Here is a 14,497-nt window from a genome sequence, read left to right as displayed (position 1 = left end):
CCTTTAGAGGTTTTTCTTTATCCAAGTCTGACTTTACTGTAAATCTTTATGTTTTTCTGGCCACGTGTCTTATCTGTAAAACCGTGGCTGTTTTAAACTGCCGTTTCATGATGGCGGGCGTAAGCGTGATTTCAGCTTACCGCCTCAGTCCATGCTGTCATCCAGCAAAAGCTGCCACTTCCAGCTGTACGTACACCCCTTTTAATCGTTAGCAGAGTCTCTTAAAATAACCTTGTTGGTTTTTTTTTTTCTTTTTATGCCGAGTCAGGAAGACTCCAGTAAACGAGCCGCGTGAATCTCGGCTTGTTGCTAGCAAAACACCTGAGAAAAATGCTGCTACCAAAAATCTGTGCTTCTCTCCGTTCTTCTGTTTCTAAAATTCCTTTAAAACTTTTGTCATTCTACGTGGAAATTCAATCCCACTCCTGATCACCATTATGTTAAGAGAAGCTTTTTTCTTTTGAGAAACCATTCCGCCCGCCTGGTTCTAGATCCGCATCAGTCCCAAATAAACACACAGGAGGCTATATTAATGATGAAGCTGTTGGCCTTGCTTGTCCCTTACTGGCTAGCTCTGCCTTAAGTAATTACCCCATAATTGTTAATCTAAGTATGTTTCTTACCGGAGAATAGTTCCCGGCGTCCTACCCCCATGGCGTCACATGTTGACTCTCTTGTGTTTCCCCTTCCCAGAATCCTCCTCGACTCCTAGTCCCTCCTATCTAGGTTTTCTATTGGCCAGACAGTACTTTATTGACAAATGCACAGGCAAATAACAGCACTTAAGCAGCCTGTGTGCTAGGTAAATATGCCTGCAACATGGACACAGCTGCTTCTCAGAGCTAGGGCCACAAATGCAATGGCATGAGGCTAGCCTCATGCATTTATGGCCTTAGCTCTGAGAAGCTGCTGTGTCCAGAGCCAATCACCAGAACAGAGCAGTGGTGACTGACATGGTCATTTAATGTTTGTCTTGGGGTCAGAGTCACCAGACACAGAGAGGAAACAGGAAGTGAAAGACAGAAGAGAGGTAATGTCACATGATAGAATGTAGATTAATATAAATGGGTTAATTTAAGTGATAGTTACAAACAAGCCTAAGCTAGGACTGAGCGTTCATAATTAATAAGACGTCTCCATGTTATTATTTGAGAGCTGGCAGATCAAGAAAAATCCATGTACAAAACAATATAGAAAGTGCCTGACCAAAAAAAAGTAGGGTTGTCCTATGCTATCCATGTACGTTCATATACACATAAACACTCACACACACACACACACACACAGCACTGTGCCAGGTAAGTAAACAAAATGGGAAAAATATTAAAAATATGTTTAGCACAGAAAAAAAGAATAACCACACATGTTGTGAGAGGATTGGACAGGGAGAACAGTAGAATGCCACAAAACAAGACAAGAGGTGCAGTAGGTAAGCAGGGGGAACATGCAGAAATACACACACACACACACACACACAAGGAGCATGGTGCCACAAAGATGCTCAAAATGGTGGAATATGCAGGAGACAACTCTCACTAAGATTAGGGATCCCATTGGCCAAGACAGGAGACCTGGCTTCTTGGAGGCAGAGATAGCATGAAAGGTTTGTGGTCTAAGGAAATCATGGATATCCCATGAGATTAAGTCAGTTGCCACCTCTATTAGCTTCCTGGCACTGCCTTAACAGTAGGTGATGACTGTGGATGTGCTGGCTTGGTTTGTTCCAGAGGTTCTGGAGAAAGACTGCCCCCTGTCATCCCTGGCTTATAGAGCCTGTGGTAATCCTTGGTTGCCACATACAGATTCTTTACTGGGCAGGGAGGGGGCTTCTGAGAAAGCTCTGAGGAAGGCTTCTGTCTTGTAGATTACTAAGTCATATTCTGTTCTTCATATGGAGCTGGCACAATAATGGAATTTCCATACAGGGAATATCTTATGTTTACAGGACCTTAGGAGGTGTCAGTGCAGGCTTGCTGGCTAGGTCTTGTGTGATCCCTGAGGGTGGGGAGGACTACCTTTCTTACCACTTGAAAAGGAAAGGTCAGTAGCATAAGTGTCTGACCCAAGGGCAGCCTGTCCTTCTAGTAAGTGTCCATTTGGAGAAGGAGATTAGGCAAAGCCATTTACTAGTCCTCAGCCCCAGGGATCTCCTCACATATGCAGATTGCATACCAGGCACTGTGAGAAACTCAATGGTTTCCACTCCAAGAGAAAGCCTGTTAATCTGCTGGGAGATTCAATGAAGCTGCAGGCAAAAATGTGTGTATAGGTAAGTTCTTCCAGGGTTTTCTTTCTATGGCAGTTTTGATTCCAAGTGGTATATTTATTTAATAGTATGTTTGTCTAACATTTGTCTTCTAGTTCCACTGTATGCTTTAATAGCAACAGGGACAGCGTTCCTTTCATGTGTAGACACTGTACAAGTAATGCCTGCCATAGAGTAAGCCTTCACCACATTGATAACTCAATGAATAGATAGATAGATAGATAGATAGAGAGATAGAGAGATAGAGAGAGAGAGAGAGAGAGAGAGAGAGAGAGAGAGATAATGACGGCAAGGAGATGGAACAGCATGCAGCCTGTGGACATGGTGTCAGTGGTGAGGTTCAGACAGCTGGGAGATGAGATGGTTTGTTCAGGAAAGTGCTTGCCCCACAAGTATGAGTGGCTGAGTTTGAGCCCCTACACCACGCATTAAAAAGCTAGGTTTGGTGGCATGTACTTGTAACCTCAGTGCTAAGGAAGCAGAGACAGACAAATCCTTGAAGCTCTCTAGCTAGCCAACACAGCCTATGTCGCGTCTGCTGCGCGGCCTGTGTCCGAGAACATGCGGAGGGTGCCGGGGATTGACAACACAGAGACTTGTTCAACGATGTAAAGAAAACTTTAAACAGGCTCCAAAAAGGTTCAAGAAAACTTCCTAAGAAAGGCTCCCACCAGAGAAGCTTCTGCTCTCTCCTCTACCCTGGCTGGTTCTGCCCTGACACCAAAAACTGATCTGGGCATGGCAGAAGAGGAGGTTAGTCTTTGGACAAGGTCAAGGTCAGGGCAGTTTCTGTGGGTAGGCCTTTTCCAGGAACGTATTGCCCCGGGCATTGTATTGTTTTTAGTAAACATGTTTTTAGTAAACATTGTCTTACAGCTGCCTACTCCCAGGCAGAAGGGGAAGTGGGTCTCTGCTCAAGGTCTGGTGTTCCCACAAGCCTAGTCAGTGAATTCCAAATGAGAGACTCTGTCTCAAAAAAAAAACAAGTTTTCTAGTTCCTAAGGAAAGATCTCAAACCTCTGTACACACCTATGTTATACATACATTCATTGACACCCAGAAATCTGCATCTTGGTACCCCTTCAGCATCTTGTCCAGGCCCTATTAGCATCTGCATCTCATCTGGGCAGCAGTGCCCACAGCAGCCTGCAGTATGTCTCTGCTTTGGTACTAATTAGAAAGGCATCCCAAAGTGCATCTAAAAGCTAAGATCATAACTGTTTAGTTCAGCTCCCACCTTTCCCTGATGTCTGTGTGACCAGAAATACCTGTGCTTAGCATATTCAAGTGTTGTTTAATAAGCTGTCTACAAAGAAGGCTTCTTGGGGATCAGGAGCAGTAGAGCAGGACAGCTTGTGATTTGTTCATTATAGAAGGTAAATTGAAAGATGAAAGGATGCAAAGAGACAGAGGAGATGGAGGAGCTGGGAGGACTTAGATCTGCAACCCAGGCAAGGCTAAGCTCTGCTGCACACAGCTGCTGGCTGTCTCTCAAATGTAAACACTACCCTTCTTCCTCTTTGATGCCTAAAGCCGCCTAAAGCCTTCTAAAGCGGTGGTTCTCAACCTGTGGGTCATGATCCCTTTGGGGTCAAATGACCTTTCCACAGGAATTGTATATCAGATATCCTGTATATCAGATATTTACATTATAATTCATAACAGTAGAAAAATTACAGCTATGAAGTAGCAACAAAAAAACAATTTTATGGTTGGGGGTCACAGCATCAGGAAGGTTGAGAACCACTGCTGTGACAGCTGTCCTAGGGCCCTTAGGAGAAGTTCCCAGCCACTCTTTTGGAGTATGCTGTAGCCACCTCTGGGGTATGCTGCAAGGAATTTGCTGTTAACAGAAATTCAAATTTAGAACTGAGATTTCTGTTTACATAGCAGCAGCAGCATGCTCCCTAAGAGACCACTGTCTCATATCCTGCATTCTTTAGTAGGAGACCCCACAGGGAATGCAGTGGCTGGAGGATGTTGTGTGAGACTTTTCCTGCGGAGACACAACACACAGTCTACTCGCTCCAAAAGGAATCCATGACAGACTAATGTAAATGGTTCTCCCAACTGCCACCATGGCAAACCAGTGAGTTTTTATTGGGGTTACTAACAGGAGTGTGCAGGAGGAGTTACTACAAGGAGCAGAGACAACTAAACTAGAGTTGTATGACGACTCTTGGTGCTGTCTGTGGGACTGCAGGCATCTCAACAGTTTGAAAATCTACTCTCAGCAACTCCTTGGTTATTACCTACAGATACATTGTTTCCACAACCTTGGGGAGGGGCTCTTAGGAACCCTAACTAATAAGTCTCATTTCTCAGATGTGTGAAGTTTTTGACTTCCCGAGTCTCATGACCTCCCTCTCCTTCCCGAAGGGAATGTTTCATTCATAGAAAATTGCTATACAACCGGTCACTTGATGCCAGCATGAGAGGAAGGGTCCATAGGTCTCACGGTGTGCCTGCAGTTGTCACCAAGACGACGGGTCTAAAGGATGCCTCTGAGTCCTAAGCAGGGACACAAGATTCACTGAGCCCCAGCCCATACCTGTCTCTGTTGCCCTCCTCAGCTCACTTCAGTTCACTTGTTCTCACGCACCCTGGCAATAAAATACCCCGGGGCTCTCATTTGTCAGAGTGCCTCAGCCATAGAACCTTCCAGCACATTAACATTGCTCTCTCTTAGCTCTTTTGACTGTTTTCATTCCTACTTCCTGGATATATTTGAGAACCCACTTTTTTTTTTTTGGTTGGAAAACTGCTTTAATGGAAACTCCCTACAACACACCATCTGGGAAGGGGTGGAATGTGGCCAGGGTTGGCCCTGGAAACAATACTGAGCCTGTAGTTGTAACCAAAATATACATCTGTCATAAAAACAAAACAAAACAAAAAAAAATGGTTGCACCACCTCAGTCATACACAGGTATAAGAATCATAAACATTTACACTCTTGCCACTCCTTCACAGAACCAAGGTCCAGGGAACCCTTCCCACAGAGACAAGCTAGGCACAGAGGTAGGCATTTGGGAGGGGTGTTAAGGCCTAGAGGTCAGCTGCTCACCTAGTCAGAGGCAGGCAGAACACAAACGTTCAGTCAAAATTTGAAGGTAGGAACCCACTGGCCTCAGAGCTGTTTCCCCAGGCAGAGGCAGCACTGGCCTGGGCCCTACCTATAAGCTGGTCATTGGGAAGGAAGGGGCAAGCACAGAGAGACAAAAGCGTAGCATACACACATACCATTGTATCACTACTATAAAAAGTTACTAAAAGCTGTATCTCTTGCATATAAATGGAAAAAGATTGGCACATTCGGCCAAGTAGAAATATTGCTAGGCACCGGTGTCTGCGACTGCCCAAAACAGAACATGAAGGTCACAGGAGGCTGGGCAGCTGAGGAAGCCTGGGGCTGGCCAGGGATAGTGAGAGTCATTGTCACTTGATTCTAAGGGAGGGGCTTGTGACCCCAGCTCCCCCACAGCATAGGGAGCTTGTGGTGCAGGCCACCTGGCTCACCGGCAGGTCTAGAGACAGAGCAGTGGCCTGAGAGGGTGTGTGAGTAGCTGGGACAGCACAAGAAAGTGACTGTGTTCCAGGCACACCGCTGTGACCTCATGCCCGCGCCCTTCGAGCCCTGGTCTTGGGCCTGACCAGGCCTCTGTGGCCCAAACCATTTCTCACCACAGCGAGGTGGGCTTGATTTTACTTCAGGTCTACAGCGTGAGCTCCAGGACAGCCAGGGCTACTCAGAGAAACCCTATCTCGATAAACTAAAACAAATAAACATAAAATCTCTGGTCCGTAAGGTCACTTCAGCTGCTTTCTAAAGTGGCTTTTCTGGAATGGTGGAAGCTGTTGCAGGCCCACCGGCACCTAGATGGTGGGCTTTGGAAAAGACACACTGCAGGTGAGGGCTCCGGCCCAGGCCACGGTTGTGCAGGTCACTGATCAGCTGAGCCGCCTCCTCCCCAGAGCCCATCTTGTGGTCCTTCTGGAATAACCTGAAACCTTTGGCCACTCAGCAGTTGCTGGAGGAGAGGCTCCTGAGGTCATGCTCTGACACAGGTCAGGATATTGAGAGGAGGAGGGTGGCTGGAGGCAGGAAGATGTTCTGGAAGTCCTTGGAGCCAGGCTGCTGGAAACGGTGCAGCGGTGAGTTGTGGTTGACTATTATTTTAAGGTGTGTGACTTTGTTTATGCTGCGTTTGTTTAACTGTGTGAAGCTGTGATTCTTTGCCTGTCTAAAACACCTGGTGGTCCTAATAAAGAACTTAACAGCCAACAGAGAGGCGGGAGCAAGGATAGGCGGGGCTGCCAGGAAGAGATTATAAATAGAAGAAGAAAGGAGAAAGAAGAAACTAGAAAACAAGGAGAGGAGGACGATAGAGGCCAGTCACACAGACACTCAGCCAGCCACGGAATAAGAATGAAAGTAAGATATACAGAAGTAAGAAAAATAAAAGCCCAGAAGGAAAAGGTAGATGGGTTAATCTAAAATAAGAAAAGCTAGCCGGAAACAAGACAAGCTAAGGCCAGATATTCGTAAGTAATAATAAGCCTCTGTGTGTAATTTACTTGGGAGCTGGGTGGCAGGGCCCCTCAAAAAGAGTAAAAACCATCCTACAACCATAGTGAGTTGCCATAGTCTTCGGTCAGGCCCTGGTCCTCCTGTCCCTCACAGGGCAGCTGCACACTCTGATGCTTTGACAGTGTGGTGGACACTGACTCACTCTGCAGCTTGTGCCCATTCAGGTGGCTCATGGCCAGTGGGAACTGGATGCCCTCTGCCATCTGTATAAGTGCAGTCTCCTTATGGAGCAGAAGCTTCCCCCATTCCACATCGCCACATCGCCACAGACCCCGCCACCAAAGAGAACAAAGAGGCACTGGGGTGTGACTCTCTCAGGGCTCAGGTTGCTGACCAGAAGGATGGAATTCCCGGCACCTGCCAGGCCTAGGATGGCAAGGTGGTGGGCACAACGGTAGAAAGTATGGCCGGGGGGGGTCAATGCTTCATGGACATTAGTGACAGAGAGGCCTGAAGGCTGACATTTTGCCAGGTGCACAAAAGACGGCAGTCATGGGTCTGGCCGAGCAAAGGCTGGCTGTCCCCAGAGGGCAGGTAGGGCCAAGTGTAATCTGTGCTCTTGTTGTATTTCACATTGAGACTGGTGAGTCTGGAGAAGCCGATGCCTGGAGTGGAGGCACAGGAATTGAGAACTCATATTTTGACTCTATCACCTATACCCTCTAGTCTACCTATAAACTTCGGTTTGATATTTTCCTAGCAAGGCCTTTCATTAACGTGTATTCATCATTTTAAAAATACTGTTTCCTTATGACATTTTCATATGAGTAGATAATGTACTATGACCTGGATACCCCATTACCTTCTTCTTGTCCCCCTTTCTTGCTCATCTCCTTCCTCTTCTCCAATAGGCCCCCTATAATCCCACACCTGTTATTTTTAATCTAGATTCCACACAGGAGAGAAACACATTTGTCTCTCTGAACATGGACTATTTCACCTAACATATTGACATCCTGTTCCATCATGGCTGAATAAAATGCATATGCATGTCATGTTTTCTTTATCCATTCATCAGCTGATAGGCACATAGGCTGATGTCATAACTTGATTGTTATGAATAATGCTGCAATAATGTGGATGCACAAGTGTCACTATTGTTTGATGACTTTAGGTATATACTCAAGGTCCATCTGTCAATTTCAAGATGCCCTCGGTTATACCCTGTACCCATGAGATTCTCCATGTATACTACTTCTAAGGCGATCTTATCCTGTGTGTGTGTAGAAGGAGAAGGAGGAGGAAGAGAATCCATAGAGGTTAGAAGAGGGTGTTTGATCCTCTGGAGTTACATGGTTGTGCCCTGTTCAACATGGGTATTGGAAGAACAGGAAGTGCTCTTAACCACAGAGCCATCTCTAGCCCCTCCTGTAATGACAAGCCCCAACTGTAAATGTCTACACCTCACTTTTCTCTAGAGATCCACTTGTATGGCAGCCCCAAACTATGTGAGCCCAGATAGGTTGACTTTGAGGTTGGCTGAATGTGGAGAGGAAACACCAGAATTTGAAGACATAATACAAGAAGATGTATAACACCTAACTATTTCATATTAACTGTATGCTGAAATTAAAATGTTTGAAAATGTGCCATTAAATTAACTATGCTTTAGAACTGTTTTTATATGTCTTCCTTTTATCTGCTTGATGTGGCTTCTTGTGAATTTTAAAGTTTTATGTGAGTTCCATGCTGTGTTTACATGGGCAGTAGGATCCAGAGAACCACTCTGAACTCAGAGAGACCTCACTCTCAGTAGGATCAGATATAGCTGTCACCCTTCCCTTTATCTAATCAAGTACAAATGTTTGTCTCTCTCTTATTTTTCCACCACAGTTCCCCTGGTTGCTTGGCCACAAGCTGAAGAAAGAAATCATGAGTTATCTTTTGCCTCTATGACCCACAGGGAACTCATTTGCAAGGCCTAGTGGTTCTTCCTCTGAAATATGCCTTGGCTGTGCACATTTGCTGTGACTTTTCCTAGGGAGTCATGAATAATCATCTATTCACTACAGATAGGGAACTGACCACAGACCAAGGAAACGACTCCATTCAAGTTTATCTTAGTGAACCAGTTAGCCTGTGGTGTTACTTACAGTAGCATAGGTGGGAGTTACTTACAGGAGAGTGGTTGGTTCAAACGCAAATGAATCACTGAAAATCCCACCCCATCTGGATGACAACTCATGAAAGGTGCAACACTGGAGCTCCCTGCACAACCTGTAGATAGACAAAGCAATCAGAGTCTCTTCTCTCCAGGAATTGTTACTGTTTACATAAGCCTGGGTGGGGGGACACTGAATCTTACAAATTTCAGGATCTTCCTAAATCCTGTAAGTTTGCCTTGCTGCCTGGGCCTTGAATGTTTCATTTACTTCCTGAAATGTATGCACCTCTTTCCCTACTCATGAGATGTTTCCATTGAGAGTTAATAACTATACAATAACACCCTTTTCTCATTCTGTCAAACTGATTCTAGGCACCATCATCTTCACTGTACATGACAGAACACAACACATTGGTCTTCCTTGGTCTCCCTTGACCCTACCACACATCAGCTACCTAGCAGCAAAAAAAATATTTGCCAGTTATAAATAAGGTCAACTCTAACAAAAATTTAACACCTCAAGCTGCACTTAAAATCCAAGTCCTGATTAGAGCATACAAGGCCTTACCGCAGTTTTCATAGCGTGACTCCTGTTCACCCCTCTACCTTCATGTCCTACTTTCTCCCTGTTACCAGAATTTGTCACAGCAACTTAAAACTCACTCTACTCTGTGGCCTTCGTACTTCTGTTCCCTCTGTTTGAAATGAGCTTTTCATGTCTCCTCAGAGTGGCATGACACATTATAGAGGGTCTCCTGGATGTCCCATGTAAAACAGAGGCACCCTGAGGCTGTCAATCATAGCTTCCCATTCTTCCCTTCCTTACTAGTCATTATCATCTAGAAGTTTGTCTGAATATTTGTTATTAACAGTCTTAAAACTCTAACATTCACTATGAAACACCGGTGCATGTTATTTTTCCCATGGTATTTTCCATCATCCTAGCTGACATAGGCACCCGTGTGGACGGCCCCATAGAAAGACTCCCAGTGGTTTTTCCAGTGTTGAGGAGGGTATCCAGGGCTCTGTGCATGCTGAGCAAGTGCTTCTCCACTGAACTAGTGTCAGATCATTTTCTTTATTTCAATATAGGGGCTTTAACACATGCCCCTGCCTGGGCCTCCCAAGTAGCTTGGATTATAGGCCCATGTCATCATGCCAAGCTTTAATTTATATCTTTTCTATTTCTTTTCATTCTCTCTCTCTCTCTCTCTCTCTCTCTCTCTCTCTCTCTCTCTCTCTCTCTCTCTCTCTCTCTCTCTCTCCCCACTCTCTGTCTCTGAGAGAAACAATGAACACTAAAGTTGACTTTCATTTTAGTTCATTTAAGTCATCACAAAGAGATGCATGTAAGGGTACTTGGAGAATTCACATTGAATCCAATTCATGTACTGATAGCTCACAGCAACTGCAGTTCTCCCAGATCATTGGTAGCTTCAAGGCACTCTGTCTCAGAGTTTCGTGGAGATTGGAGTAAATGCCATTCTGTATCTTTGGTTGTCAGTGGTCTCTTTCTTTATGATGGCCCAGGATGTGCATGCAGAGGTGGTTAAAAGACAGACCAAGTATGCAGACGGAGCCCTGTCTGTGTTCTTGACACTCTCATCTTCTGGTCCACACTGAATGAGATCAACAGTATTCCTACCCTTAAAGTTCAGGAAGTAACTCTCTTTCCCCATAATGAATTATCCTTCTTGTCAACCCAGGCCCTTGACAGATGCTCTTTGTATCAAAAATCCTTCCTACCCCAGGTGGAAGAGGCCAGACAGCCTCTGCTTCCCATGCCATGCTGATCAAGGGCTAAGGTTTACAAAATGTGGCCTCTTTATAGCATGGTCCTAGAATGAGAAAATGAAAAGTAGAAGGCTGGGTTCAGTCAGTAATGTGCTTGCCTTGCAATCATGAGGACCTAAGTTCAATCTTCTAAACCCTCCATTTAAAAGGCTTGGTATGTAGTGCATACTTCAAATCCCAGCACAGGGGAGGCAGCTACAGGGGGATCCCAGGGCTGAGTGAACAGTCATTGTAGCTTACTTGGTAAGCTACAGGCCTAGACACAGACCTTGTATTTAAAAAAAAAGAATTGTGAGTGACCCTGAAGAATGACAGCTGATATTATCCTCTGTCCTCCATGCAGGCATGAATGAATATATTTAAACATTCATGTGTACCTGCATGCATGCATACACACACACACACACACACACACACAAGGGGGCAGACAAACAGACAAAGACAGACAGAGACACAGAGAAAGAAAATTCATCCCTCTTTGCAAAAATACTGGTTCCCAACATAACTTTGGAATGGGCACCCACATCCTCCTTCGGTTGCCCAATGCTATGTTCTAGAAATAATTTTCTTGTGTCTTTGGGGACATTGACATGAAAAATTCATGTATAGTTTAGTTTATGCAGCAAGCAGCTTCCTAAAAACTGTGTGTGAATCACATTTTTTTAAAATTGAGTCCCATTTCCCTACTGACTGTGGCTATCTGCTCATAGTCGTTTTCCCTTCCTCCATGATTTATCTCCAATTGGCAGCAGCAAACTATAACCCTAGCTTCACAGCTCCATCCATCCCAAGAGGATCATCAATCAATCATCAGAATTTCCATTCAGAGCCTATTATGTGTAAGACATTGTTGATGATCTGTAAAGAGAATAGAGAATACACCAAAGGCACCAGAGGAAACTGCTATCTGAATCCTCTACAAAATCATGTGAATACCCAGACTCTTACTTATCTCATGTGTAAATTCAGATTTTCCTCTATCAGGTTTTTCCCAAAGAGGTATCTGAGTGTGCCGAGCAGGCTATCTGTGTTACCATAGAAATGGAAAGGCATAAAAGGATATTTAGAAATGTAAGGACATCTATAAATCCCCACTAACAGCAATTGTGATTGTTGGGAGCAAAGATTGAAACTATCCGTGGTATGTTCTGAGTTGGGGGGAAGGCTCAAATGACACACCAATCTGCAGCTCCAGGCAAAACAAGAGCAAGCTAAGAAAAGTTAATAATGTCCTGTAAAAACAAGTCTGTAAGGACAACTTAATTTTCTTTTGTGACAGGAACTGGATTCATATCACGGAAAGACCTCCAAGTCAACCTCCAATATCTCAAAGTTGTGAATTTCTTCCGGCCCTATCCTGGTGTTATCTGTGGCATCAAACTGGCTGTGTGACCTACTTCTGCAGTAGTTACCCAGCTTCAGAAGGAAGTATTTGGAATTTGTTAGCTACACATTGTCATCTGGACACCCAGAGGGCTCTGGGCATCTCATAGAAGACTAAGTAAGAAAGGTTAATATTTGGACACAGCAAAAATGGCACACTTGGGATTTGTTGTGTGTTTTCAAACACCAGAAATGGACTCGTGCTACCTCAACAAGGACAAGAGAATGGGGTCTGCAATGAAAAATATCTGAGATTTTAATCTGTGGAGTTCAAGAGCAACGAAAAGAAGGTTAGAGATGGCAGGGAGGATTTCTTCTGGACTCCGGGTCATAGCAGTCTCTTAGCTGCCTCTCCCTTGGTACATCTGCACTACCTCAGATGCCTGCCCTTCCTGCTGCCCAGCACATGAACATCAAGAGCCTGCAAGTCCTCTTTTTAGGCTCAAGCTACCCGGAGAGATGCCGACTCTCTCTTGGTCCAATTCCAAACTCCTGGGAAAATGTGAGCTTTAGCACAGTATGCCACAGATGGCTGCTATTTATCCAGTAATTAGTGGAGGCTGGGGGTGGATGTCTTCCTCATCAGCTTAAAGTGTCATTGCAAAACGCCGTCAATTGCATAAGTTAAAAAGCAGGCACTTAGAAATGTTACCAGAAAGGTATGTGAAGGATGAGAACCCTCCTCACTTCTTCCATGTGTCCCCACATGGCCTCTCCGTGCATGTAAGTAGAGAAAGGGAGGGCAAACCCTCTGATATCCTATTATGCTATCATCGAGATGCCTCAGCTAAACCTACTGATAAGCAGGAAAACAGCCAGGAACCAGGGACTGGATCCAAACTGCTCCCTAATAGAGACAGTATTAGTGGATGAAGTAGTGCCACCTGGATTTAATAGTGGCTCCCAATAAATTATGCTCAAGTTATAATTTCAGTATCTGTACATATGACTTTATTGGAAACAGGTCTTTATAGATTAATTAAGGGTGTCTAGAAAAGGTCAAACTAGAGTTAGGCTGAATCTAGAATTCAAAGGCTGGTATACCCATGAAAGAAAGAAGTGGGTGGTGAGGACATGCCTCAGCAGATGGTTTTACCTTGCAAGCATGAATACCTGATTCTAAGCCTCAGAATCCACATTTAAAAATAGCTTGACCTTGTGGCACCATCATAAAATCCTGAACTGAGGAGACAGAAACAGGCAGATTCCCCATGGTCTATTGGTCAACCAGTCCTATCTGGTTCTCAAGCCAATAAGAAGCCCACTGTCAAAAATAAACTGGCCAGCATGTGACCGTCAATATTATCCTCCAGCCTTTACAAACACACACACACACACACACACACAGTGGGGAGGGGAGGAGAAGAAGGGAGGGGATGGGAGGGATGGCACACAGAGCACAGAAGGGAGCAGGACACATCAGGATCTGTATGGAGATCAATGTCACTCGGCTACAAAGCAGCCAAGGCCTGCCCCGGGCTCCTGAAGCCAGGAGAAATAGGAAACAGCCTTCCTTCAGAGCCTCCAGAACAAAGCAGTGCTGTAGATACCTTGATCTGAGATTTATCCAAATAAATTCCTGTTGTTTGAAGTCACTTGTCACGTGGTCATACATGATGGCAGCCTGGGAAAACAATAGAGATGGTGACTGATTCCGCCTCAGAGTCAAGATCCATAGAGAAACGTGCTGCCATCAATTGGTGATGTCTGCTGTGGACATAAATGTAGATGGCAACAAACTAGTCATGTGCTTCTCTATGTAGCCCAGTATTCTCACAATGCTCAGTACTAAAATACATGAAAACTAGGCATGGTGGCACACACTCAAAAGGCTGAGGCAGATGGATCACAAGTTCAAGGCTTAACTGAACTGCATAAGAAGTTTCAGGCGAGTATGGGCTTTATAGTGAAACTTGACCTAAAGAGAAAAGGGAAAAAATCAAAGATGGATACTAAGGGAACCTGTCCCTAGCAACCTTAAAGTCTCAAACCCATCAACTCAACATTCCTAACATGGTCTACTTAATCACTCTTCTGAATAAAGATAAGCTTAATTACAGTTACTCTTTGTCTTTAACCTATCTTTGAGGATGGTAACCAATATTATCCTCTAACCTACATACACACACACACACACACACACACACACACACACACACACACACTACAGAAAGGAGAGAGATAACCCTGACACACACAACACAGAGGAAGTAGGCCAGGACAGAGGTGTCAGAAAGAAATGGTAACCAAAGCAAAACAAAAACATGCAGGAAAGAAGAGTAATATGGGGGCTGGAGAGATGGCCCTGCTGCTTTTGCAGAAGCACCCAGCTTCAGGTCCCAGCATCCACATGTGACTC

General features: G+C 44.7%; 1 long non-coding RNA gene across 2 annotated transcripts in view; it reads right to left on the bottom strand.

Moving 5' to 3' along the window:
- LOC121136938 overlaps positions 1–14,497 on the bottom strand; it is a 132,721-nt gene that overhangs the window by 15,285 nt on the left and 102,939 nt on the right. For both annotated transcript variants that reach the window (XR_005874126.1, XR_005874127.1), the window contains exons 3-4: positions 13,689–13,762; positions 8,976–9,074 (exon numbers count right to left, since the gene is read on the bottom strand). This is a non-coding gene — a long non-coding RNA (uncharacterized LOC121136938). The remainder of the gene's footprint in view (positions 1–8,975; positions 9,075–13,688; positions 13,763–14,497) is intronic.

Source organism: Mesocricetus auratus, unplaced genomic scaffold (genome assembly GCF_017639785.1).
Source record: "Mesocricetus auratus isolate SY011 unplaced genomic scaffold, BCM_Maur_2.0 Super-Scaffold_100676, whole genome shotgun sequence".
Classification (NCBI taxonomy): domain Eukaryota; kingdom Metazoa; phylum Chordata; class Mammalia; order Rodentia; family Cricetidae; genus Mesocricetus; species Mesocricetus auratus.
This window is presented reverse-complemented; position numbering and strand designations above follow the sequence as displayed.